General features: G+C 39.6%; 1 protein-coding gene across 8 annotated transcripts in view; it reads left to right on the top strand.

Annotated features, from left to right (window-relative positions):
- The window catches only part of BMPR1B (bone morphogenetic protein receptor type 1B), a 257,236-nt gene that overhangs the window by 187,640 nt on the left and 42,325 nt on the right, over positions 1–27,271 (top strand). The window contains exon 1 of one of the 8 annotated variants that reach the window (XM_038178635.2): positions 24,835–24,961. The exons of the other annotated variants lie outside the window; for them this stretch is intronic. The gene's annotated coding sequence lies outside the window, so the exon portion shown is untranslated. Of the gene's footprint in view, positions 1–24,834; positions 24,962–27,271 lie in introns of those variants that run through there. 8 annotated transcript variants of the gene reach the window in all.

Here is a 27,271-nt window from a genome sequence, read left to right as displayed (position 1 = left end):
GAATCCGGTCTGCTCTCTTGTTTCACCTTCTCTCCTGCAAAACGGAAAATAATAATACAATCTGACTCCACAGAGCTGTTTACGAGAGACAGTAATTGGGAGCAGCTGTCTCCACTGGTGACAAAGGCCATAGAAATATGTGTAGATAGAGATATATAAACAGCAACAGACTGTTTCTATTCTGCATGCTGGACTAAATGGCTTTTCAAATTTGTGTAGCCCTATGGCAGCCCATTTAGACTACGAGCTTGTTTCATGTTACATGCCCATCGTTGTTTTTTTTTTCAGTGCAGCATAATGTAAAATCACATTGAACAAATTTTCATCACAAAATGGAAAAGGGTTTTGTCATTTCCTGGTCTCATAGCCACTTGTGAAGGCAACCATGTTCTGGCCTTATCAGAAGGACAATGGGAGGGGTGTAGTGGAGAAAAGGTGTGTATCATTAGCTCAGTACTCCAGACTGGTCTTAAGTTGGTCTCCTGCCTGATCTGGACCAAAGAATTTGACCAAACCCTTAACGCACCCAAACGTATAAGGTGAACAACATGGCATTTAGAAAGACAGCTCATGGAGCTAAAACAATGGCAAGTCAGCAAGTGCTACCCAGTAAGCTTTGTATTCAAAGTATGTACTGTTACACCAGAAAGAAAAAAAAAAAAAAAAAAAAAAAAAAGGCATGAAAATACCATTAGTAGAGTTGTATTCAAAATGTCTGTGTTTATGTTGCATGCAACCTTTGTTTGACCTCTGTGCGTATGCATTACTATGCAGTCTTTAATTACATGATAACAGATTAGCTTTTCCACTGGACCCCTGCTTTGTTCAGCCCCAAAGATGGGCAGCACTCGCTTAATGAGCCCCTATTCAGTATTTTGTTTTCCTTGCATTGTTCAACGTGTGACTATCGCCTTATTTACTGCATGCTATTCAAGCCCCGCTCAGGCTGTAATTATTAATTTCCTCGCATTTTTTTCATGAGACACCCATCATTATGGTATCTGAATGTTCATTAACTTCAGTTTCACAAATCCCCCCTGGCAGACAAAGAGGTATCTGTACCCCACGTTGCAGATGGAGTGTAGAGGCAGAGGACAGCTCAGGTTAGAAGCAAACACCAAGGCTGTGGTTTCCCAGTCGAGATAAAGCAGCCTCACTTGGCACGCTAGCAGCAGGGTATCCCTCCCCGGTGTTGTTCCCTCTCCAGTGCTTAGGTAACCACGTGGTGAAGCAGATCGGTGATGTGATTGCAAAACTGCTTCACCACAACAGAAGGAAAATCAATTTTTGAGTGGGCTTTCTCCTTCAATGGCAGCGTGCTCCTATGTTGGCTGAAGCCACTTGCAGGATCACACCATCATTCTACCTTGTGCTTGGTCTGAGGTCTCGATCCTTTGGAACTTACTGAAGCTAAAATAAAGCCTTCCTGATGTTGGCAGTACTTGTGATATTTGCTGATTTGACCCAGGGTTTTTAGGTTGAGCATGCAGAAAATTGGAGCAAAGAACTGGACGTCATGTGAGCAAAGGGTGGCTTGAATAGTTCTGCTGGTTTCACACCCAAGTAGTGCTGGAGGAAACAGGACACTGCAAGGCACTTAGCTGCATTGCTCTGAAGTCATTCTTTTATTATTATTATTTTTCTTTCCTTTTTTTGCTACTTGTGTTCATTACCTTATACATTTCTGAAAAAAAAAAAAAAAGATTCTGCAGGCAAGAATATTTATCCCTTATGAAACAAACTTGCAAGACTGTTACTATAGCATCTCCTGTGTGGGTGGGTGTTTCAGCTGGTGATTTTTTAAAGTGTTCTTGTAGTATAACATGGTTTTATTTGTAGTTTGGACTCTCAAAAGAAGCAAATTGAAAACAGCAGTCCCATCATGTAGTGCATAGACCCATTGTGCCAAAGCATGATGCAGCACGACACCCAAGCCCATCCACTGCACGCAACTTTTCCCTTGAGTGAACAGAGTAAGTGGCACAAATAATAGGTCACGAATCTCTCTCTCTCGTTCTGGGAAGAGACAGGATGTTTTACCAGGGCCTTGCAGATTTTCTACAGCAGAGCGATGTGATTCAGCAAACCTCAGCACCACACCAACCTGCACAGAAGCATGACAAATTTTTCCCCTTCTCACCCAGCTCCTCCCTTTCCCACTTGGTTGTCCACAGCCCATTCCCCTCCTTCGAGCAAGTTTATATAGTTTCCAGTGCTCTGGTTTCTCGGCTCACTTCTGTTCCTTGTCAGGCTTATCAGTTTCACCTGCAGTGGTTTGTTTGTTTGTTTGTTTGTTTTTTTGTTTGTTTGTTTTTTTGGCCTGTTTTAAATTATTTTTATTACAAGCCTATAATATTTAAAGATATTTGTCAGTCTCTAGGTTTGCGTGCATCTGTTAAGGAAAAAATCAAACTATATGATACACTTTTGCAAGTCTTTTCCTTGCACTCATACTGTCAGTGGTGTAGGACTAATGGAAAGCAAAGGTCATGGCAGTGCATGCATCCAAGCTCTGTAGGTTTTTGGTTTTTGGGGAAATGTTTAAAATGATGCCCAGCATAGCACCAGAATGGCATATGCCTGGTTGGTCTTGAGTTATGAGTCACTGCGTGGGTTACAGGCGTAGCATCCTCTACACAATAAATTTCTGTAGGAGGGAGGACCTCTGTTTCACAGGATCAGGTTATTATGCGGATATTTTTTGTATCCCTATAATACCTAATACCACCTGGCAGAGATTTTTTTGTTGTTGTTGCTGTGCTATATGTTGTGTATGGAAAAAAAAAAAAAAAAAGTATTTCTGCTGTTGTTAACAGTCAGCTGTCAGGTGTTTTAACTTTGCAGCACAGGGAAGATATTTGCTCTTCTCTACCAACTTTCATCCCCTGACTCTGAGAAAGGAATTTTTCACTTAGGCCTTTTCCTGTCAGCAGCTGGGAGAACGAGGATTGCGTTCTCCAAACAAAGCTCAGCCCTGTTGTCAGGGCTCTCTTTTCAGAAAGGCTCCAAAACAATAATAACAAAAAGGCAGGTTTCAGGGAGCATTCCTTCCAAACACCTGTGTGTGCTTCCCGAGGCAGGATGATGAGTGCAACGGCCTTGCTGTGCAGCACGTTCCAGTGTCTGGAGCTGCCTCTTTGGAAACGTCCTGCGCACATACTGTAAAGAAATTCAAGAGATTTCTGCAAGTGCGTGTTGTCTGTTTCCTTAAACCCCTGAGAACAGACATGAAGAAACTCTTTCAAAGAGCATTTTTCTTCCCTTTTTTGAAAACATTCTTTTGCCTGTTACAGATCTACACTACACGTATATAGTATTATTGTTAGTAAAGCAATGGTGTCACTTGGCAGTTTCAGTCCAGCAGAGCTGACTCTTTTTAACATGCTCTCCATCTTCTTTCTTGTGCCCGGCCATTGTTTCGTTGACTATTTATTGTCTACATTGGCTCTAGGCTGAAAATATTGCTGTCCACCTTTCCCTATAAATTAACAACTCACTTGTGTGTGCATACGTGGCAATTCTATGGTAAAGGCAAAGCTCTCCAGCAGTGCGTAAAGAAAGAGCTTTAGAAAGGAAAATGTTACTGTTCAGACAGCCAAGTCCCAACTGGCAGAAGCTACCACTTGCAAAAATTATGTATGTTGAATGTGGGCAAAACCCCAAAATTATGTTGTTTGTTGTAACTTCATTTTGAGTCCTTTGAAAGTTCTCTCTCTCTCTCTCTATATATATATATATATTTAAATTAAGTCAGTCTTTCTTTCAAGCTATTGATCAGTCTTTTGGAAAACCAAGAACAAAATAACAATGATTATATAGATGGAACTGAGCATCTCCATAGTTAAATTGCATTAAATAATTAAAGGTCTGGAGACAAATGTGTTATGGATTATTTTACTCGAAAAAGATGCTTTCTTGCCCTTATTAAAAATAATCTCAGCGGAGATTAGAAAACATCGATAGAGCCACAGTGTGGTTTTTAATGTTGCATTGGTCCTCTGATATTAAGCTATCGTGACCAAAGAAATGTGCTGCAAAATCAGGTTCAGTGTGTAATAAAAACAAAATATTTTAATTTAGCCCAGAGCTTGCTGCAAATTGTGACTCTCCAGAGTTAAGGAAGAGAAAATGCTGTAGTCTCATTATTTCCAAAGCTTCTGTGTCTCTTCAAAAAACTGTATCCCCTGAGTGTCTTAGCATTTCTACAACAGCAACTGTCTTTTTCTTTTTTCTTTTCTTCTCTCTGGTGACAACAGTCATGATATCAGACTGTCAACAAGACTGATCCTGTATTTGATCCAAAGTCTTACTTTCTAATGTCTACACAGTAACGGCAACACGAGTTTTCTTGATTAGAGCTCTGTGGAGGAAGGACCTTTTGGTTTGGCGGAGAGCTAACTACTAGAGTCATCCCGATACATATTTTGTAAATATTATTTTGAAACATTTTATTTTTAGATTATTTTCTCTTTTGTTCAGTAGGTCAGATTAGAATTTAAAATGTTTTGAAATAGAAAGGTGAAAGTATATAAGAAGTGTTGATGCTCTGAAAATTAGAAGGCGTGGATGAGTCTTGACTTTGCAGTTTTGGGTAAACTTATACAGACTGACAGAAGGTGAGTCTGGAAGGGAGTTTGAGTTGTCTGCTATGTCCCTGTACCTGAAGGCAGGTACAACTGTAGTTAAACTATTTCTGACATATTTGTCTAAACATATTTTAAAATGGGAGCAGGCATTGATTCTGGTACCTCTGTAGACAATCTGTTCCCATTCTTAGTTACGCTTACAAATAAAACCTCACTTTGAGAATGTCTGAGATCTCCGTTGTGTAACTTCAGCTGTTAGTTCTCATCCTGTGCTATTGCATGTGGAATAAAAACATGTTTCATCTTGCTTCATAAAGACCTTTTCCTTACTTCAGAGCTTGGCCCTTGTCTCTAGACTAAACAAGCCCCGTCATTTTAGTCTTTTCTCACAGTTCATTGTTTTCCCATTTGTGATGGGGCTTGTTGCTCTGGACTTTTTTCACAAGTTGCTGTCCTCCTTGAGCGATGCTGCCCAAAGGAAGATGCTGCTCCTGAAGACGCTTTTCCAGCCTTGAGCAGGAGGCTTGTTTGTCCAGTCTTACACAGAGCAGCCTATCGATGCTTCCTGAGATAGTAACTGCTTTCTCATACAATATTATATTGATGGCTTGATTTAGTCTGTGACCCACTGTCTATTGCTGCAGGTTATTGATTGAGTCAGTTGTTCTCTGTGTTGTATTTGTGTGGCAGATTATTACTGCTTATTCTTTGGACTTGTTCTTGCTGAGTTTCTGGTATGTCAGAAGTGTCTCAGATGGAGCTGTCATCAATGTGCATTGTTACTGTTGTCAGTAATTGCTGCAGTTTTTATATATAAGGGAGCTTGGGGTCAGGCTGAAGAAAATAAAAAATAATTTGCAGCACTGCTTGACTGCAGCCAAATGATAACAATAGTTCCTTTGAATTTGTATGATTATTGTAAATCACACAGTTTATGAACTTGAAACTTGGAGATATGAAAGTGTGTGGTGCACGTGCACAGCTTGTCTCAAGCACATGTGAAGGAGGATGGCTGCAACAGGCAAGAAAAGGATAGGCAGAAGCAACGGGTGTTGAGAAATTGCAAGCTTGCAGCAGGAGGAATGGTTCTTGATGCTACCATAGCTGAGTTTCCTGAGTGTTTCTGGTCCTGTGGTCCCACTCAAGGAGAAAGTCACTGAAAATGAGTCGTGTTCCTATTATTTTCCACTACCAAGGTGATGTAATTCTTTAGAATTTCTCATCAAGTGAAACAGCATTTTCTGTTTTCTTTTTGTTTGGTTGGTTGGTTTTGTTTTTGGAAAGGAGATAAATAGTTTGTCTTGTTCCAGGTGATAAGGGACTGGAAATAGATCCTTCATTCTTAAGCTGTACTACTAGATATATCCATTTAACATAGAATCACAGGATGATTTGGGTTGGAAGGGACCTTTAAGGACCATCTAGCTCCAATGGGGCATCCACAGCTTCTCTGGGCAACCTGTGCCAGTGCCTCGCCACCCTCAGAGTGAAGAATTTGGGCATGTCTTTGTTAATAAATGGTTATGCCAGGTGTTAAATTTGAATGACTACCTGTATACACAGAGTAAAAAACATGTGTGGAGCTGTGCAGAGCTGACCTGAGACCTTATTAGCAGTATAGGCAGGATGGATGGGCTCAGTGCTGCCAGCAGAAGGCAGGGGAGGGAGCTGGACCTGGGGAGTGTGGGGCTGGGAGATGGGGAAGAAACTGACCCACTGCTGGGCGATGGCAAGGGTTTGTGTGGGGGTGCTGGGCCTGCTGCTGCTCGTGGTCTGCTCGGTGTTCATGATTCTGCTTTCGGTACCGGCAGCTGCCTCCGTAGCAGAGCCGTGCCTGCCAGGCGCTGCAGCCGCATCGTGTCCCGCTCTGCTCGGCGAGGTTCTCCCCCCCCCCCCGGGCTGCCATCCCCTGTACCTGCTTCCTGTCACCCCCAATTTCACATGTCACTATTCTCGCTAACCTTTTCAAATAATCCAAAGAATATGTGATTGACGTCTGAAACAACACATTTGTTCCCAGTAGCAAAGAGTAGACCCAGAGTAACTTATTGTAAAGCTCTGTTTTTACCAGACAGCAATCCATATTGAAGCTTATTAAAGTCATGTGTTCAATTTTTTCATAATTGCCCCCATTCAAACCGTGGCAGGCAGCCAACAAAGCACTAAGTGGAAGTTTCTGTCGGTCCACCTGTCTTTCTGTAGCTAACAAAGTGTGCCGTTTTTTGTCTCCTAGACGTTACACAATTCATTGTCAGAGGAACTTGTTATATATAGACTTAAAATAAATTAGTTCTAGACAAGGCCAAAGCCATTCAACTATACTTCTTTGTATAGTAAGTCATGTATTTATTATACAGAGTGACATGTTAATACTTTGTTTGGGTGGAGAGCTTATTCTTAAACCAGAACAGGCAATTCTGGTTCTTGGCCATATATTCGTCTGTTAAATATCCTAATTAAAAAGGACAACATCTTGAGCAGCGTGAGTTTTACAAGGGCACCCACCTATCTCTGCTTCTTTGCTTCATCAGTTAATTGGAAGCTCCCCTCCTGCAAAGGTTGCTGGTTTGGGGCCATCAACCTCTGCCAAAGCCCAGTTTACAGCTGCGCTTTCCTTACACTGTGCTTCAAACCACAGAAGGAAGTTAGAGATTGCCCCACATGAGACTAATTTGAGAAGTGGGAAATTAATTTCATAGACTTTAAGGATGCAAAGGTCTCTCTCCTTTCCCATCCTTCTTTCCTTCCTTCCTTCCTTCCTTCCTTAAGTGTACCACTCCTGATCTCTACGAATAACAGGTATGCATTTCATCAAACCTGTAATTAATTCATATTTGCAAGTGTCTTTAGAATTAGAAAGTTGACTCTAGGAGAAGCAACACTGACAAAGCAAAGCAAAAAAAAAAAAAAAAAAAAAATCTGCTTTCTGTCAGAACAATTCATCTTGAAAATTTTCTTTGCCTGCAAGGAGATTGGCAAAGACAGCTGTTGCTTCATCCTGGAAAATGGCCCAAAACAGGTCTTCTGTAATCTGAAAAAAAAAAAAATAATTGCTGCAGTGTTATTTTTGTTATAAGCAGTAAGTTTAGCAGCAGGATTTTGAATTTTATTATTTCTGCTATACAATTCAGGTGTGCTGAGGCATATTTATAGAAGAAAAGAAGCAAGCCAGCAATTTGGCTTGCCTGGCCATTAGCAGTGAAGCGCTTCTGGATGATCTAAGAAAATTCTTCCCTCTGGGAGAGTGATCTCATAATAAGACTGGAACCTTAATTTTGGTGATACCCAAACCGTCAGCACGTGGTTTCCTTGTCCAGCTGGTTTGTGAGCAGCCAAGTATCACGTTTGGTCAGGCCCGAAGGGGAGTAAAACCTGGTCTCTCTTGGCTCAACTTTAAGCCTCTCTTACTGTTATATAGAACTTCTCGCTTTTATAGACTGCCTGCTCTCCTGGAAGGCTTTTTCTCATACATTTTCCCTCTTCACTTTCTACAGAAAGACTCATAGGCTTCCTTTGACAGGGTGTTGCCCCCATTTTAGACATTTATATTAAAACTCTTCAGCAAAATTCATTTTGAATTACTCTAATTCAAATGCAGGGATGCATCGCTAGCTTTTTGTTAAGGAACTTGAATAAAAGAGAGGAAAGAAAGAATATTGAAGAGGTGGTCAGTGCTTAAGTTCTTGTTAAGGATGGGTGTGTGGCTTGTGTCAGGTGACTGGGCATATGACTGGTCCTTTGTCTAATGGTTTTTTTGGTTTTAAATGTTTTTACAAGATGGATTAACTTTCGTGACCTGTTTTTCCAGGGTGAACATAAAAGTGATTCAGACAAAGTTAGGCCTAATCAGGATTAGCTCCTTTTGTTAATCTCACTGGGAAGAGTAACCAAGATGATTTACTGTTTAGTGGATGGAAGAAAACAGAGCAGGAGTAATTTACACACAATTCAATCTAGCCACTTGTTTAAGCAATGCAGAAATTTAACTTTTATTTACACCTGAAGTACACACATTGATCTAGCACGAAGAAGAGAAATAATCTTCCATCTCTGCCCATGCAAAGACATTCATGCTCACTTGGGAGATCGAGGGTTTGATACGTGCATCTAAATACCTTTGGAAAGACCTCCCAGTGTCTTGATGATCTGCTAAATAATTTGAAGACTGTTATAAACACGTTTATTAAACACTAAAATCTCAGTCTATTCAGGAATGAGAAAATGGTCTTACCAAAGCGAGGGGCCTTCATCTAAATTTAACTGAACAGGGATTATTTGTCTAAGGTCTTTCACACAGCCGTACTGTGGGGCTCTTTCACCACAATAATGCTCGCTAAGATCTCTATGTTGTTTTATCCCTTCTGAAGGAAATGCCAGAGCTTTGAGTTTCATTTTCAGCACCTCCCCATAATATATCTCACCGTTTCTATACACTTAACGTGTCTGTTCACAAGTATGTCTGTCAGCATCTATGCAGTGCATGAGAACAGGCAAAAAGGTTTTGACTTGAAGGCGGCACTTCTGTCAGAGCAAAGGGACTGAGATAGGAACTGGAGGCTTGTTTTAAAAATACAGAGACATGCACAACAATTGACAGCTCAATTGATCAGACGCAGAAGTTTCCCACCCCAAATGATCTTTTGTTTAAACTTTTTGAAATCATCAGATTTTATCTTTTCTTTTTTTTTTTTTTGGCCTTACAGCATCCCAACAAAGTGCAGCGTTCTGTCCTCAACCACAAATAATCCTGATGTGTCTTGAGAAACAAAAGACAGAGTTTTGACTGAGCTGATTTCTGCTCCCCCTAGTCCATCTTTCCTTCTGTTACTGAATAAAGGTGAACTCCTGGGTGACAGAGAAGAGGTAGAGAAGAAAGAAATCAAATAGCAATTTTGCCTCTGATCTACAGAGCATGGAAGTAAATCCCACTGCCAAACATCTGAAACTAAACCCAAAAAGAAAGTCAGAGCCTTTTTTTTTTTCTGCTCCCTTACTGCTGTTTTTCACAGCCCAGGTCATTGGCAACAAGAAGCTGAAGTACAGACAGAATTATTTTTCAAAAGGGGAAACACTGTCAGTGTGAGCCAGTTTTATCTGTAATGCTAGTACAATGAGTGTTATACCTACAACCCCCCGTTTCCAGGTTATAACTTTTATTTAAAGTTATATAAATGAGGGTTAATGTCTGAGCTGATGAATGAGGAGGTGTTCTTTGTGGATATTTTTTGGCAATGTTTAACTCTTCTTCTGCTCAGATTTGCTTCAGTCTTCTTATATTATTCTGTGGGGAATGACATTCACGTGTTCTTATCCTAGCAGGTTACAGTAATGCAAAATACAGATCTCTTTGGAGAATAGAGACACATGCATAATTTGGTTCCATTTTCAGAAGTAAAGGTTTATGAAAAATAATATATTAAACTGCTCAAAGTAAACCTATGAATTCCCTCAGGTTTCCTTGCAGTACTAGTAATGGCAGTCAGTAGCAATTATTTAAGATTTGCTCCATCGACTTTATATGTTCTCTATCTAAATATTTTTCTGTATTAGGAAAATATCACAGAGGAAGTAGTATAACGCTGAGATTTTGAATACTAAATGTAGAAAAATAGAAACAAATGCAGAACTTCTAATACATTTTAATCTTTAAAAGGTATTTAGTACTGTGAAAATTTTAATAGAAAAGTAATTTGCATTGACTTAAATAGTGACCTTTCCAGGTAGGCTGAGAACTGGGAGACAGAAAAGGAGTGCCAAGGAGTTGCTGGCAGTAGCGTGCTATGGGAAGCAAGCTAAAGTTACCCTAAGAAGTCCAAACTGGACATGAGGCATGCTGGCAGACCTGGAAAGCTTTTCCTATGGCTGCCATGTAGACTACTGGAGACTTCACGCATCAGGACAGTTTAACTAATTATATAATCATAAAGTTTGGAAAAGACCTCCAAGGTCATCAGGTCCAACCACCCCCCTACAACCAATGTCACCCACTAAACCACGCCCCTAAGCACCACATCCAACCTTTCCTTAAACACCCCCAGGGATGTAATGCTACATTTGTATGGTATTTGAAGCTAAAGAAAATAGCTGTTTTACTAGCAAATGCAGAATTTATTAGCTCATAACTGCTTTGCACACAGAGCTGCTCAGAGTTTGCAAGGCAGTGGTGCGTGTTTGGGTATTATCCTTCAATATGAATCCCAAGCAACATTGTGCTAATCGAAGTACAAAATGCCCTGCAAAGTTTGTGTGTTTCAGTCAGTCTTCGCACCAGAGGATGTTTTGGAAAGAGTGGAGTGCTTGAACACAGGGTTTACTACAGAAGGATTGCTCTGAGAGAGTACTTTCCTCCCTCTTAAAATACTGCTTTTCTGTGTTGCGCCGGGAAATAGCATCCCCTCTGTGAAACTTTTGATCCAGCAGGGCTGGCCCCAGCTGTGACTGAGGTCCTTGTTTCTTGGTATCCTGGTGAGATGCAGCTTGTGCAAAATGTCTGAAGTCCTGAGCACAGAGAGGATGGAGGATCAACGATGTGTTTTAAATGGGGCTCATTATGTCACTTAATTTGCACATCTAAATGGGTCTGGTTTTATTTTTTTCTCATAACTCTGTAGATACTTAGGTCAGTACCTTATTATTATGGCAACAAGTGTCTATAGGGACTTCCTGTGAATTTTCTAAGTGCTGATCCCCCACCATTTCTACCTTTGAAAAAACGGTACTTTTATTTAGTTTTAACTTAAATTTCTTTTCGGTCTAATGCTTGACCTTAACATCCTATTAAAATTTACAGCTACAATAGGAAATTCCTAATTAACATCGTTGTCCTTAGTTTGCTTCCTAGAAGTCTGGAAAGTGGTTTGGTTGCTAGAGCTGATTGAAAGAGTCAAGACAATTAAAAACAAACAAACAACAAAACTTCAAAACAGTGCAGATCAGCAGAAAATATTTGTTTTTAAGCCCGAGGTATTTATAAATTTGAGTTACATTTGAGGACTAGCTTCAACTAAACAAAAGCAGAATTTTTGAAAAAATGTACAAATAGTACAGTGAAATGTAAATACTTCTATTTCAAAGTAACATTTCTGTGTAAACATTGACCGAGCTCTAAGCAACAAAAGCAAAAATACGGAGATTTCAAGAAGCAGTAAATACTTTAGAAAAGGAACAAATTCCTTTGTTTCTGGGCTGAACCATAGGCATTCAAGGTGACATTGGCAGTTTCTCCATTAAACGACTGGTGGAAACTTCCAAAGCTTATTTAAGCTTATTTTTAATTTTTCTTTTTCTATTTAGTCACAAAATCTGAAAATTCCTACTGTTTTCATCCTCAATCTTGGGCGTGTGTTTTATTTATATATATTTCCGTGCAAACTCTGTATCTGTATCTGTGGTTTTTCCTCCTAGTCACATTGCAGTGTCACTTGCGACACCAAACTCTGGGGGAAAGCCCACTTGCTGCGCTACTTCTCCAAACTATTTTCAAGTTAAACAAAGCATCTTCCAGGCCAGAAACCCAAATCACTTAGTGCCTTCCCTCAGATAGAAATTCCCCGGAGTCTCCGTTGCTGAGCGCCCCGCAGGAGTAGGGAGCACTGGCGTTATAAACAAACATGGCCCAGGGCGGGCGGCCTGCAAAAATAACGTGTGAGGAGGCAGGGTAAATAGTTTACATCTCCTTCAGCCTCTGGGTTGTGTCATGGGGCTGCTAGTTGAAACGAGGCAATCTGCCACGGCCCAAAATATGCATCTCGGGAACAGGAGGAGGGATTTCTGGTGCAATGGAGAGGCCGTGCCTTTAACTACTCCTTCTGGTGAAAGCTGGTTTCTACCAATGTCCCAGCAAGCAGCCGGCTGAGGCCCGGCCTGGCCAAAGAGCATCCATGTTGGGCATCAGGAATTTCAGATACTGTGTCCCATTTTTCTCTGCAAAGTACAATCGGGGAAGGAGTCATTTGCTTGTGATTCCTATTCTTATGCACTGTAAAACATAAAAAGTGAATTGTATATCCAAGCCGTGGGAGTACAGTGTATGTCATCTGTCCTTTCCTGCCTATGTGATAACTGCCTGTCCAGCATCAAAGGGGGAGAAAGATGCTTTAGAAATATTTAGATGTTTAGAAGTGCAGTTAATGATTGTTTTTATGTAAAGTAAGAGTCTAAGTTATGAGTGGAGAAGAGTTAGGTGACTAGGCTTTGGCAGCTCAAAGAAGAGGAGAGGAACCCTACCCTAAATCCTCATACCTCCAATTCTGCTTTGTTTACAATTTAAGTTAGATATAAGTCTGATCTTTGGGGCTTATTGACATTTAGATTTCCATTTATTTATTTCTTTAATAATCCTTACAGTCTAGGGAAGCCCTAGCCCATGTGATTTGGGAATGGAAGATGAAGAGGTCCCTCAACAAATGGCAAAGAACATTTTTTTTTTGGGGGGGGGGGATTACATGACACGGGGATGACACCTGCTCATGCTTGATGGCTGAGGAATTTGGAAAGAGGTGTTGCTTCTGGAAAGAAGAGCTCCCTAGTTAGGGGTCACTGTTGTATGGAAATGGAGCCCATTGTCCTTATCCTAATTGCCAAGGTTTTAGGTGTTCGTAAGCATGGCTAATTGCTTGAGTGCATTGTGTTCTGTCTCTTCTCCTTGAGTGAATCCCTGGAAAGCTTTCATTTAGATGAAGCTAAGTGTCAGTCTCTTAAAATCACTGATCTAGCTTGATTGAGGAAAGGCTTCCCTCCCCACCTGTCAGACAGTCAGTCTCGTAACGTGACTTGGGAGTGTTTGGTGAAGATCCTCTTTTGAAGGAGTATGGAGTTGCCCTTCACCGCAGAAGGGTGTCATGGTTGAAAAGGGAACACCAGCAGGATGATCATTTGCTGTAGGGCAAACTATGCAATGGATAGCAAATCCATGCAAAGAAAAATGAGGAGAGGCAAATTCTTGCAAAAACAGGAAAAGATGGGAATTCTGTGTGTCCAACATCTTGCCTTGAAATCCCAACCCTAGGAGGTGCCAGCAAAACTAATAGTGTAAAGCCAGGATTTTGTTATCTAGCTTCAGGGTTTTTAAATGGGTCAAGATTTACAGTAATTTAAGGCAAATTTTCTAACGCATCTGTTTTGTAAATAATTCTCCTCAGCTCTCCCCAGTATCTCTGGGAGATGTTTGGCCTGTGGTACATTGGTTAAAAGGAGTTTTTCAGTGTGTGGCTTTTTTTTCTTATTCATGTAGTTTAAAAGGTTTCTGAAGGAAGCATACAAAAAATCAGAGAACAAATCTGTTTTGCTGGACTTTTCTGGATTTGCATAAGAAATACAACATGCAGGCAGAGTAACTTGATTGTGCTGGTTTCTTGTAAGCATGTCTGAAAGGCATGCTTTTTTTCACTTTTAAATTGGCAGTATTTTGGTTTGAGCTATTCTAATAGAATGATCTATACAAAGTGCATCTGGTCCTTGCTAGAAGTGTGCTGAGCTCCATTTTGCCACCACTATTATGTGCAGAAACTGAATTTGCCTTTGGCAGAAACAAAAGCTCCTGAGAGTGCTAAGAGGGCACAATTTTGCAGGGAAGGGAAAAAAGTGGTCTTAAAACACTTGGTCAATATTATTGCTAAACCTGAAAACATTTTTTACTAGTGAAGGGAATTAGCAATAGGATATAGAACGCTATTGTTCCTAATAATGTCTTGTGAAATGGGTGTGAGGTTTTAAAGTCAAGGATTTTGACTTCTTCCCAAGTCTCCCCAATATTTCTCATTGGATAATGAATGAGAAAACCAAAAGGGGACCCTGCAAATCCATTACAGTGCATTCCGGACTTGGTTTCACCTTCAATTTCAACAGCATAACTCAGTTTATTTTCAGTGTGAGCTGAGGTTTACTTGAGAAACAACCTACTATTACTTAAATACACATTTTTTTAATTGACTTTCTCTAACTGACGGAGAAAAAGCAACAGTAATTCTGTGTGTGCATGATCTTGTCTTGAAATCCTGGCCCTAGGTGGTGGTGGCAAAGCCAACAATGCAAAGCCAGGATTTTGTTATCTAGATTCAGGGTTTTTAAAGGGGTGAAGATTTAAGACCATGTACAAACAGTTTGCAGAAATCACTGATTTCTCTGCTGAAACATAACCAGCTTTGGAATTTAATCAGCTCAATTTAATAACTTAATTGACTGTGCTGTTGAGGATAAAACTGAAGAAGTGTGTGTGTGTGTGTGTGTTTTATGCTGAATGTATCACATCCTACTGAAACTGCAGCAGGCAGGATGTAGAATAAATTATAAAGTGCTAATTCAGTTATTTTTGTGTTTAACTATTCTTGTTTGGGATACTTTTAAATGGATATCTGATGCCGTTTCTTTAAGTATACCTTCCAGGCTTTGTTGATTTATGTCATTTATGTTCATAGAAGAAATTCTGGTGCTGCATAACAAAAATATGTTGTTGATTATACTTTTTTTTTTTTTTTCCCTCTTGGAGTACATTCTAGACTGTTTTGAACGTAAATATCTTAACCTTATTCTGTCAAATAAGTATTTCAAGACTTATTCTTGCTTGTATAGTGTAGGCTTGATGTTGAGGTTCACATTTTACTCATGCTAAGAGATGGGTTTTTTAAACTACAATTTTAAGTTGACTTCTAAGATAAAGCTAACAGAGTTTATATGATGTTTTCCCCGACTTTACACCCTCTTATTTTTCTTGCTACAACTGGGCAGATGAAGCTCAGAGCTCACTTCCTAAATAGGATACTACAACTGTAGCTCACTATCAATTTGGCAAACATTAGTCATAATTTCAGCTGAATTTCCGACTGGCATTCTTGTTTTTCTGCCGTCTGTTTTATGTGTAATTTGTGTCTGTGAACAAAGTAGGCGTTGCAGATATAAGGATCTGTAAGTGGAATATTCTAAGGAAGTAATTTTTGAGTCAGATTTGTTAATTACTTATAATCTGACTATGGTATATTTTACAGAAGAAAGCCATCAAAACTAATGTATTTTCTGATACCGCATTTAGCAACATGTTAATGTTCACATTGATTTTCTGCTGAATGCATGTCTAAATCTTTTAATTTAGTTTCCTTGGGCACAATGATAACTGAAGGTAAAAAATGTATATTCTGTGCAGAGGTTGATCAACTTGGTATTTTATTTATTTATTTATTTATTTTTATTGTTTTTCCCCAGCTTGGGCATGGAGGTGAGACTGTTTCATTAGCACATAGAGGTGGTACTTGTGTCTACCACCCTCAGTCTAAGGGGAAGCTACTTTGGAAAAAGACTAGTGTAGAAATACAAATTATTATACGTGTGAGTGAATTTATATAGTGATCACATTCATCCTTAAAAACGTGTTTTATCCTTTTCCTTTTCCGCCTGGCTGCAGCTCAGTGATGTTGGTTGGTTGACCCAGTAGGGTCCCCACCCAGGAAGGGGCTTTAGAAAATCGTTCCTCTATTGCAGAGTTGAGTAGGGAATTCATTTAGCATTGCTGCATTAAATGAGCAGCAATAAGAAATACAAGCTGGCAGCGAGTAATTTCAGATGACTTTATAGGAAAATAATACTCCCTGTGCATATTTACAGAATATCCAAATAGATTTTCTTGTTCCTTAGCATAGGTTGACCAGACCAATGATCAGGCTGTGTAGCACGGAAACAACCTCCTATTTGTCAGAGATTTGACCACCAACACATTCTTTAAGAATTCTGCTATTTTATAGAAGAAAGCTGACTTGTTATTATATTATTTTACCCTATATTTGGCATCTACTCCCTTATATATTCAGATGGAAATTGTTGCACAATTCATGCATTTAGTTATGTTAACAGTGTTTATAGTGACTTACGGTACGTTACGCTAACGAAGAAGTTTGGTTTTACATCTTTACCTAGCTATAAAATAAACTATTTTATACAAATGAGAAGTTGAAAACTTGTGAAAATATTTTTCTTTCTCTGTGAAATTACACAGCATCTCAGCTTGAAACACATATTTGCTATAGGCCCCTTGTTCTTGTGACTTGGATTATTTTTAGAGATTGAGTGGACTTTAAAGAAATTAAATTCATCAGGATGACAATTTCCATCTTTCTTTAAATATCTAAAAAGAAGAAAAGGGAAAGAAAAATCTAATTTTGATTATTTATTTCTTATCTGTGGAGAGCCGCTGTCTTTTAATTTCATGTGAGGACCCATGCTATTGTATTTTGTTGGCATTAGTTGCAACTTCTCGTTGGCTTTCATTGAGGTCGAGGCTTCTAATTAAATTTTAGTGGGCTAATGAAAGCTCAGTAAACTTCAGATTGGATCTCAGCTGAAATCCATAGAACACAGCCTGCGTTCTCCTGCTTCTGTCTACTATGAAAAGTGTACACAAGCTGCTTTCCTTTCTTGTAAGGAAGGGATAGCTGCACAAAAAAGGCAGGCTGAGTCTTACTTAGTGGGAGTCCAACACTTTTTTCCCCACAGTACAGTCAGCTAAGATTTTAATGATGTTTTGAGTTACTGCTGAATGCTGTTGAAATGCGTTGTGTCAGACAGTCACAACTGTGGGGATTAGCTAGCAGTTACTTAAGTCCACTAGTATTGCACACAGACGGATGTACAAACTGTGATTCTAACTCATCCATGCAAGACATTCCCTCCAAAGAGGTAAATATTATGGTTTCTTACATACCAACATGGTATACTTAATATGGCATAATTTAAGTAGAATTCATGGTCCGTATTGCATGTGCTTTTAAATGGGCATGAAAGTCGGGCAGGGCAACAAAGGCTGAGAAAGGAGTGGAGTTCAGATGGTTTTGACATAAATATTTAAGGAATTGGTGAGAAAATAAGTGAGAGAAAGGGGGAAAAGATCAGCGAGCTTGTACAAGGAAAGCAAGAGGAGTGAAGGGCTGGAAGAGTGATGAGGTTATAGACGAAAAGAGACGAAAAGCAGGTGAGGAAGAAACAGACTAGGAAAATGTAAGTTGGTGCAGGGGAAATAAGTTGTTACAAAGAAACTTACTTGATTTATTTAAAAGAAAACTCAATGAAGAAAAAGTATCCAAACATATATATATATATATATATATATATATATATATATATATATATGTATGTATTTTTTTAAAAGGATAGAGAAAAAGGAAGAAGTGCTTAAAACATTCTGGATCAAAGGAGGCTGAGGGAAGGCAGGAACTTAAAATATGAAAAAGAGTAATTTGAAGAAGAGAACAATAAATTAGAGAATCATAGAACATTTTGGGTTGGAAGGAACCTTATAGGTCATCTAGTTCAACCCCCTAATGTTAATGCTTTTGGAAATGCTTTTATTTTTAAATGGTGTAAAACATGACACATGTATTTTCCTTTTCAGAGTGGTAAAGAGGGCATGAGGAGTCTTTCTGGCTATAGTTGGTACCACGTGGATATGAGCACACATGCAGTACGCAATATTGCAAGTGGCTTCTCCCCAGTACAGTCCGTAATTGAGCTGTCTGGAGGATGGAGTGGCTGGATTTTTGCTTAGGGCTATCCTAGATGTGGTTATTGCTTTGGCTTGTTTCACAAGTCTGTTGATAAAGAACAATTTTCATTTAAGAAGTTACTTAATACGTCTTTTATAGAGTTAGATGCATATGATAACAGTGTTATACCACAGATTTCTGTTCACTGTGCACATGTGAGCAGTGATTATGAGGACCATGGTTTTCATACTTGCATTGTATATACTGACTTTATTGTATCGTATAGTAGCAATATTTCTAATTATTTAATAATTTCATTTTTTTTTTCAAATATTTAATTTTCCCAGTGATTGTTTCAGTGTAACTAACTCTTTTTTCCTCTGATTTGGAGCCCTTATGGGTTATTTATAGTTCAGCTTCCTTCAAAAGAATCTCCGCTGACTTGCAGTGAACTGGCCAAAGAGTGGGGATGCATGGCTTGCCTTCTCCCTGTACTTTTGCCTTTGTTTCCTTTTCCCGATGCCCTTATTCCTGGCAATTCCTCTTGGGTTCTTCTTTGTTGAACAGCAGGCAGAAGAATCAATGGAAAATAAAATGCTGTTTTGTCTACTGTTTTCCTCAGAGCAAGCAATTTACAGTACAACTGGTTTTATCATTTCAGGATTGTTGTTAGACTGTGTGGTTACAATAGGCAGATATCCTCTGGCTCTGTCTCCTTTCTGTATTTTGTTATCCTGTGCTGTATGTGGAGTTTCAGGCCGTTCAAGACAACCTGGATGGAGCAGGGGAAGAGTCTAAGAGATTATATGCTATTCTTGTGCCAATCCTTTAACAACAAGGGTTTTCATCTGGAAAGAAGAAACACTTTTAAAAGAACGTTATTGTTTGCATCAATGATTTGCAGGTGGGCAGGCTGCATCACAGAGCAACTGGGATGAGATCCCATAATTAGGTAGTCGTCACCTTGGGATGAGAACACACATTCTGTATGTCATAGCCTCGCTGCTGTGTTATGCTTCTTTCTTTCCCTCTTTCTTTCTTTGTACCTGAATGCGAGCATGCAAGCTAGTTCTTATTTTGGCTTCACAACAAAGCTCAGTGAAAGCACGTTCAAATGTTTAAATCATTTTAATGGCAGTGGGTATTCATCTTAAGAAAATTAAATTTGTGTGATCCCACTGAAGGCCAGAAGGATTTGTCTAGGGAAGGGTATGAGGTCATTTCAGGAGCATGAGGAACCACAAGTCCAGGAGAACACCTGCTTTAGGAATACCGTCGTTCTAATTCATTTGGGCTTGCCTGCAAGCTGGGATCACCCATATAAATCTATCAGACCCTGCTTGGAGAACAGTCCCTTTACTCTATATTTATGGGAACATAACTCTCTTAATCTCTGTGCCGTAGTCTTTACTACCATATGATGAAACTGAATATTTTTATTGACCCTATTGTGTAGTGCCAGTGGACCTGAATAGGAGAAGTGATACCAGAGAGAACATAAAAGGAGTTTCTTTTCTTTTTAGATGGGCATAAGGGAGTTCAATATTACCAGAAAAACGGCTTTGAACAATGCTGATAAAGAAGAGGTTTAATGAGGTTGGGGTTGTTTGCGGAAAATTAGTCCGCATTAGGGTAATATTCCTTCAGGGAGCGTTTATAATGCCCGCAGGAATGTGGAGTGGGGGGGGGGATAGGATTTCAGCGCAGCCTCGCAAGCTTTCAGCTGCCAACACACTGCGCACCTGCGTGTTCCCCAGGCTGACCTCCGAGCTGCCTTGAAAGGCGCTGGCATCTGGAAACACAAGGAAAGATCAGGTTTTTAATTGTTGTGACAAAAAAAAAAAAATCCATCTTTTTCTCAACACGTAGAATGCCTTGCAGTTTGCATACTTTAAAGGGTATTGGAAACTATTTTGTGGTTACGCTTTTTAGTGGTTTGGTGCTTTTTTTTTATATTTAATTTTCTTAAATTAATACCATAAAGATCTCAAAGAGATTTGACAAATAGATAAATAGTATTCAGTAAAAAAAAAAAAAAAAAAAAAAAAAAGGGAGTGGGGGGGCTAGTTGGCAAGACTCAGGAAAATAATTTCATACTCTATTGCTTATCTGGGCAAGAATGTTCTCCCTAGCAAGTGCAGATTCAGGCATGACAGGTTCAGCATTTATCTTCCTTGCAAAGGTCTGGGATAGCATCTCATTTTCAAATTGTATTGATGTGGAGATAAAATTTAAATACCGTTCTACAAGGATTTCCACTCTATGATGGTATACTTCAAAATTGTTATCTCTGGTAGTAACTTGCGAACTGTAAGTGCATGTAATTTGCATCGCTTGGAATTAACTGTTTTGTAATTACACTTTGATTTGTGTTCCTTTATCAGACATCTCAGAACGGTTAAGCTATGCTGCTTATGAACTTCCATGTCAGTAATTTTGCAGTATAAAATTGTGCTTATTAAATGCACACATTTTCCTTTTTGGAATTTAAAAGTGACTCACTTTGGCATCTGTAGCTTATTTCTTGCAATCTAGTTAATTGAGTAGCTTCTCTGTTTATCTTCAAATGCAGATAAATGGCTTTCAGAGCAGTGTTTATAGCTTAATAGTTCCTGAAATAAGAGTCAACATTATCTCCTAGACTCTACCAGTCATAACTAATGATCCCTCTGCTTACACTGTTGAGCAAGTAAGGAGACACTGAACCCGGCAGAGAGCAAGGGCCCGGTGCAGTGGGAGGATAGTTTGTGTGTGATGGCGCCTAGCAGACAAGGCTTTCATGGCTCGCTAGTGTTAATTGGGAACCCAAATTTGTCCTCAGCCACCTCTAACCTCCTATCACTAAACTGTTCTTCTGCAAATATGGATGCAAACCCGCGGATAAGTTTACATCACTCAGTGGTCTCGCTTCTGTCATTGTTTAAAGTAAATAGGATCTGTTTGCTCTGAGATTTGCTTCAGTTTTGTCCATTAGAGTACATTTTGCCACATAAAATCTCTGCAGATATTGGGGATATTTTTAATGTTCTAAATGGCATTGGCAGTGAGCCTAAAGGAGGCATTGTGTTGAGGGCTGAAAGAGGATGAGAAAATAATTAGGCAGCTGGCAATTACTGTATTTTGTGCTGGAGCTGTGTTTTTTATGACATTTTTAATGTATTAATGAAAGTAAGATGCCATATATATATATATATATATATATATATTTTTTATTTTTTTTTCCTGACAAGCACTTTGGCATGGTTCCTGAATGTAGAGTGGTAGCCTTTCCTTTGTAATAGGGTTAAGTGCAAGCTTCAGGGAAAAAAGAGAGGGAAAAGAAAAAAAAAAAAAAAAAAAAAAAAGGAGTAGATTCAGCACTCATGAGAAATGCTATATTATTATTACCTCTGGAACAAAAATTGCCTGTTTATCCATGACATTTAAATAACAAAGCAACAATGCTTCATTGCCTCGAGCATAAATGGTCGTCTATACTTCTGCCAATTTCCCTATATGATCTTTCACCTCAGCTCTTCAACTTACAGGAAAGATATTTACTGGAAATTACAAATATAGATGGTGAGAGGTCAATAGTTACTTGAAGAACTTCAGCCAGGACAAGGTTCTGGTTTTGGAAAGGCAATCGAGCAGCCAGCTTTTCCTGACTTCTGCTGAATTTTAACTGGCACCATGTAAATCAGTCTCCATACCTAGTTCCTAGTCTCCACAGCCATCTAGTCCACCACTTTCAAAAGCTGATTAAACATAAACGTTTAGGTGGGTGACCAGTTGGAAAAATAATTATATATAAAAGGTGTGCCTACATAAAGATTTTTTTATCAGTCTCGATTATGCTTCAGCTTCCTTGTATTTCATTGTTTTTCCAATCTTTTGCTTTTTTTTTTTTTGTTTTTTTTTTTGTTTGTTTGTTTGTTTGTTTGTTTTTAATAAGTTTTGATCATTGATTTATATGAAAAGGTGTGTGGATAACATAGGGTTATCACTTGCTTTTAGGGTATGGAAAACTGTAGGTAAGTCCTTCTTCCTCCACACACACACTGTTAGAAGCTTTGGAGAAGCCACTGAATTTCTTTGTATTGAGATTTAATGATCCATTTTCAAATGACATGAGCTTGGTCTCTGATTCTTGGAGTTGAGAAGCCTGGGCTGCTAGTTGGACTTCCCTTCCCTTCCCTTCCCTTCCCTTCCCTTCCCTTCCCTTCCCTTCCCTTCCCTTCCCTTCCCTTCCCTTCCCTTCCCTTCCCTTCCCTTCCCTTCCCTTCCCTTCCCTTCCCTTCCCTTCCCTTCCCTTCCCTTCCCTTCCCTTCCCTTCCCTTCCCTTCCCTTCCCTTCCCTTCCCTTCCCTTCCCTTCCCTTCCCTTCCCTTCCCTCCAACACAATGCAGAGCTTTTCCCCCTGGAAAGCCCGGACTCACGTGTGAAGTTGAGCTGAGCCATGAGCTAACCGGATGAATAAACCTGTGACCTTTGGGTCCTCGTTCCCTAGCTGTAAAATGAGATGTCACTGGGGAGCATGGGTAGGGGTGAGAGAGGAGGGCTGCTTTGCATCATTTTGGTTGTTTTAGACTTACCACATTATATATAAACCTCATGAAGTTTAAAGCAAATTGGCTTTGTAATTCGTTTCAGAATCTGTGTGTATCCTAATTTTAGGAGGAGAAGTCTGAAAGCATGGAAATGATGGTAGAAGAGGCCAAAAGGCAGGGGAGGCCTCCTTTCTTCACATGCAGCTATCCCAGTAACAGTAAAAAAAAAAAAAAAAAAAAAAAAGAAAAAGGCAACAAGCGGGAAGCTCTCAGAGAGATGAACAGGTGGAGAGTGTGATGGCTGCAAGGAACACCACCATAAAGTTCAAGGAGTTTTGAGCCAGCCCATCTCACGAAATTGCCTTGGTAGAGGAATATATGTCACGTATCTCTTACACATGGTGCGCATGATCTTGTTAGCATATACCAATGGTTCTCTAAAGTAGGGATGCAGCTGGAACACACCAGATGATATGGAGGAATTAAAATACAAACATCACCTCTGATAGCAGAGAGTAGTCTGCTAGTATTGAATAGCTTGAAGAAAGCGTGGATAAGATTGTTTAAAAAAAAAAAGAGAGGATTTTCAAGAGTAAAATATATATATATGTGTGTGTATATATATATATTTTTTTTTAAAAGGAAATGTATTTGTTTTATTTTTTGTTGTATAAAGTCTTGTTTCTTACCTTCTCCTCTATAGATCACATTGAATATCCAGATACTTACCTTTAATTGTTGCACTAGGAATTGTACTGCTTTCATTTGGCATCCTGACAAGGGAGCCCTTCTGCACAAAGTCAATTGAAAATTTGGATAGTTCCTGATTAGTTTTGAACATTTTCTCTGAGGAATATATTTTATCTAAAGAAAATAATTTTTTTTTTCTTTCTTTCTTTTCTTTTCTTTTCTTTTCTTTTTTTTTTTTAATAATCCCATTGATAAGTAGCAACAGCAATAAACTTTCCAACAAGAAATTGGATACATAATTTTCAAAAGGTCAGATATCTCATATTTTTGTTACAGTTTCCAAACTTGGAATTAGACTAGATAACAATGGAGTGGAAATTAAAGTATCATTTTGTGGAGAAAAGCGTTTAAGTAGAAAATCCCATGAGCATATTATGAATGCAGCATCTCATGTTTATGGCTTAATATCAAAAAGAAAAAAAAAAAGTTGATAAGAAACAGTATCTATAAGTCAGCTCCAACAGTTATATACTAACTTGGAAATGGTAGATGTTATATGAAGGAGGTATTGTGTGTTAAATGACTGTTATCTGGAATAGATGCCTATTACAAGATTCTTTTTCCTTGTGTTAGAGTTAAAATCTAAGTTCTTCCCAGGATGTGAAAAAATCAATAACCTGTGACCGTTGTTTTCTTTTTAAATAATATTTTTTGTTAAATATATTTGCAGATCACAACTGCAGGGTATTTTTAGTACTAGTTATCCTATAAATATCAGGATAATTGATTGTTCTCAACTATCATGCCTCCACCTTGGAGTTAAACATTTGCTGTCTTTCCGACAAGGGACCAGATTTTCCTTCTTTTTGCATATAGTTCTTGTTAAGTTTCCTACTTTTTTTTTTTTTCTTTTTTGGTGTCATGCTCTCAAAAGCTAGGTATCCTAGCAGTGACTTGAAGACCTCTTTGGTGGCCCCTTCTCTTAAAAAACAATAATAATTAACAAACAAACAAACAAACAAACAAACAAAAAAAACAGAAAACAAAATAGAGAGCAGATCCCTGTCATCTGTTTTAATTAAAATCTCTTCTCCAGTGGCATTTTTTATTTTGCCTAGAAGGTAAACCACAAGAAGCCTAAAAGCCATCAGCCCTTCTCTTGATTGCACTGACTGGAGACCTTGTGTTGAGCTAGATAAAGGAACGACTGTGGTGTATCCCTGGCTCAGGCAGACCCAATTTAAAGGGAGCTGGGGAGCGAAAGGGGAGCACCAGTGTGCATTTCACTTCCTAACTTTGGAACCTGCTTGTAGCCATCTGGAAATAGTTACAAATCCTGTATTGCTCAATGTCTCTATTTTATTTGTAATTCCAGGCTTTTCTTTTTCTTTCACCTTTCTACTGTCATATCCTATGTGGCCTGAATATTGCTTTGTGCCTGGTTGAAATAACATTGTTTGCCAGCTTACAATCAAAGGGAGTGCTGAGAAAAACAGCTGAGCTGCATTAGGCAGAGGCAGCCTGGACTGCATTTCTTTGCTGCCGAATAACACACCACAGGTGCAGGATTAGCCCAGCGCACGGTGCTGTGTTTTCTTAGCTTGAGCCCCCTGAACCACGCTCTGCCTCCTCACATGACTCTCATCTTCGGGGAATCTGGCAGCTATGTAGCAAGCCCACAGAAACTGCCTGTAAGTAGATGGCTTAGCATTCCAGCTCACAAAGCGCTTTTTTTCCCCCCTTCCGTTTTCTTCCTCTTTTTTTTTTTTTTCCTTTTTCTTTACTATTTAATTTATTTTTTTAAGAGTGCTTTAAAGAAAAAAAAAAAAAAGAACAATGAAGTTTTGCTGAGAGGTTATAGGGGAAAATGTGTGATTGGGGGGGGGAAAAAAAAAAAAAAGGCAGCTTAGCTGGAGTAAGGCATGGCAGCGTGGGGCTGTCCCATGGGGCAGCAGGCAGCCTGCTGCTTGCTACATGCCTCTTCTCTCTTCTCTTCTATGGCCATGGTGTGCCAGGGGCATTTTGTGTTTGAAGGTTGTGTTGCATCCTTCTGGGGAGTTGTCCTAAAGATCTGTAAACGCTTAGGTGCTTTTTTTCTCAGTTTAGGTTTAAGGAGAGAGGTGGTATATTTCCAGAGAAAATACTGCAGCTAAAACAAAAGATTCCCCATTCTCCTTTTAGTGAAGAAGAGATTTTTAGAAGTCCTAATACTTGTCATTCAGCCTGACAATTTAAGAGGGAATATCCTTTAGATTAATCTCTGCTTTTGAAATTAATTTAAAAGTAAGGTGGTTTTTTTTTTTTAGTGATAACGATCAAGTTTGATGCCAACTTTGTATTTTGAGCATAAATTGTAGAGTCGGGACTGGTTATAGCCTCAGCAATAGGCATCTTTCTGTCTAATTTTAAAGTTACGATGGCAGTGTATAACGCAAGTGTATGTTGGTACTTATTAAAATCAGCATCTATTCTATGCATTTTAAACAGTAATTAACAGGAGAAATACCAAAATAATTAAAAGAAATGTATTTTTTTCTCCCAGAGCTTGTTTTCATCACTGTTCATATATAGCTGGGTGCTGAAAAAGACCTGTTTTACACTCATCCAGAATTGTTTCTTGTTTCAAATTCTATAGAAAATGTTTAAGAAAAGATAGTCACACAACTCTTAAAATGTTTGTTCAAGGAGCTGTGCATGTGGGATGCCAGTTCTAGTGTTGCTCGCAATAAACATTTCTTCCTTAGACGCATATTCATATGACCATGTTAAAAAAACAAGCCTACCAAACCCAGTGAGCCTGACAGCACAATCCCTATCTTCCGGAGGTGGCTGTGTGTGGCAGCCTGCCGGAGGGGACCGACTGATGCTTTGGTGGCAGTGCCATCGGGGGTGGATGGCACGTGCAGATGAGCTCAGCAGATGCTCTGAAGTGTGCAGACAGGGAAATGCTTTTTAGGCTGCTCAAACACTTTGGGAAAACCATAGCGCTTACGTCTGTGGTCAGAATTGATTATTGTTGTTTCACGCATGCAATTAATTTTGGTTTGCAATAGAGATGCCTTCCACCCCCCTTTAAATGACTTTATTTGTTTTCTGTCAAACTGAATAAGTCAATGGCATTTTATGTTGCTTTCAGCCATGTTTGCAGAAGACAAGTTTTGTGCCTCAGTCCTCCTTCTCAAACACAAAGATCTTCTTCATTGCGTACTACTTCTATCCATGCAGCTCAGACCCCTATTCAGTGTGTGTGGTTGGGCCAACAGTAGCAGCAGTCAGTTCAGTTAGCTCTCTGCTCTGGCAGCTGAACAGTGCAAGAATTTATCCTGTCACTTGTTCAATTACTTCAAACACCGCCTGGCCTGGTGACTTGGCAGGGTGGCATTTGCCTTGGGGTAGAAAAAGTCTTGCAGATACTCGAGCGCTTCATTCAGCAAAATTGAGTTAGTAAGAGCAAGTGCTGGATTCTGCACCTAGGATGGGGCAACCCTGGCTATATGTACGGTTTGGGGGATGAGAGGCTGGAGAGCAGCCCCACAAAAAGGGATCTGTGGATTCTGGTTGACGGCAAGTCGAACATGAGCCAGCAGCATGCCCAGGCAGCCAGGAGGGCCACCCATCCTCTGGGGTTTATCAGGCGCAGCACTGCTAGTTGGTTGAGGAAGGGATTGCCCCGCTCTGCTCTGTTGCGGCCTCACCTCAAGTACCGTGTGCAGTTCTGGGCACCACAGTACAAAAAGGACATAGAACTGTTAGAGTGTCCAAAGGAGGGCTACAAAGATGGTGAAGGGTCTAGAGAGGAAAGTGTATGAAGATCAGTTGAAGTCTGTTGTTTTTTTCAGCCCAGAGCAGAGCAGGCTGAGGGGAGGCCTCATGGCGGCCTACAGCTCCCTCAGGAGGGGAGCGGAGGGGCAGGCGCTGAGCTCTGCTCTCTGGGGACAGCGACAGGACCCGAGGGGACGGCATGGAGCTGGGACAGGGGAGGGTCAGGCTGGGGGTTAGGG

Source organism: Anas platyrhynchos, chromosome 4 (genome assembly GCF_047663525.1).
Source record: "Anas platyrhynchos isolate ZD024472 breed Pekin duck chromosome 4, IASCAAS_PekinDuck_T2T, whole genome shotgun sequence".
Taxonomy (NCBI): Eukaryota; Metazoa; Chordata; class Aves; order Anseriformes; family Anatidae; genus Anas; species Anas platyrhynchos.
The sequence above is the reverse complement of the archived record's forward strand: the minus strand, read 5'-3'. Positions and strand labels throughout refer to the sequence as shown.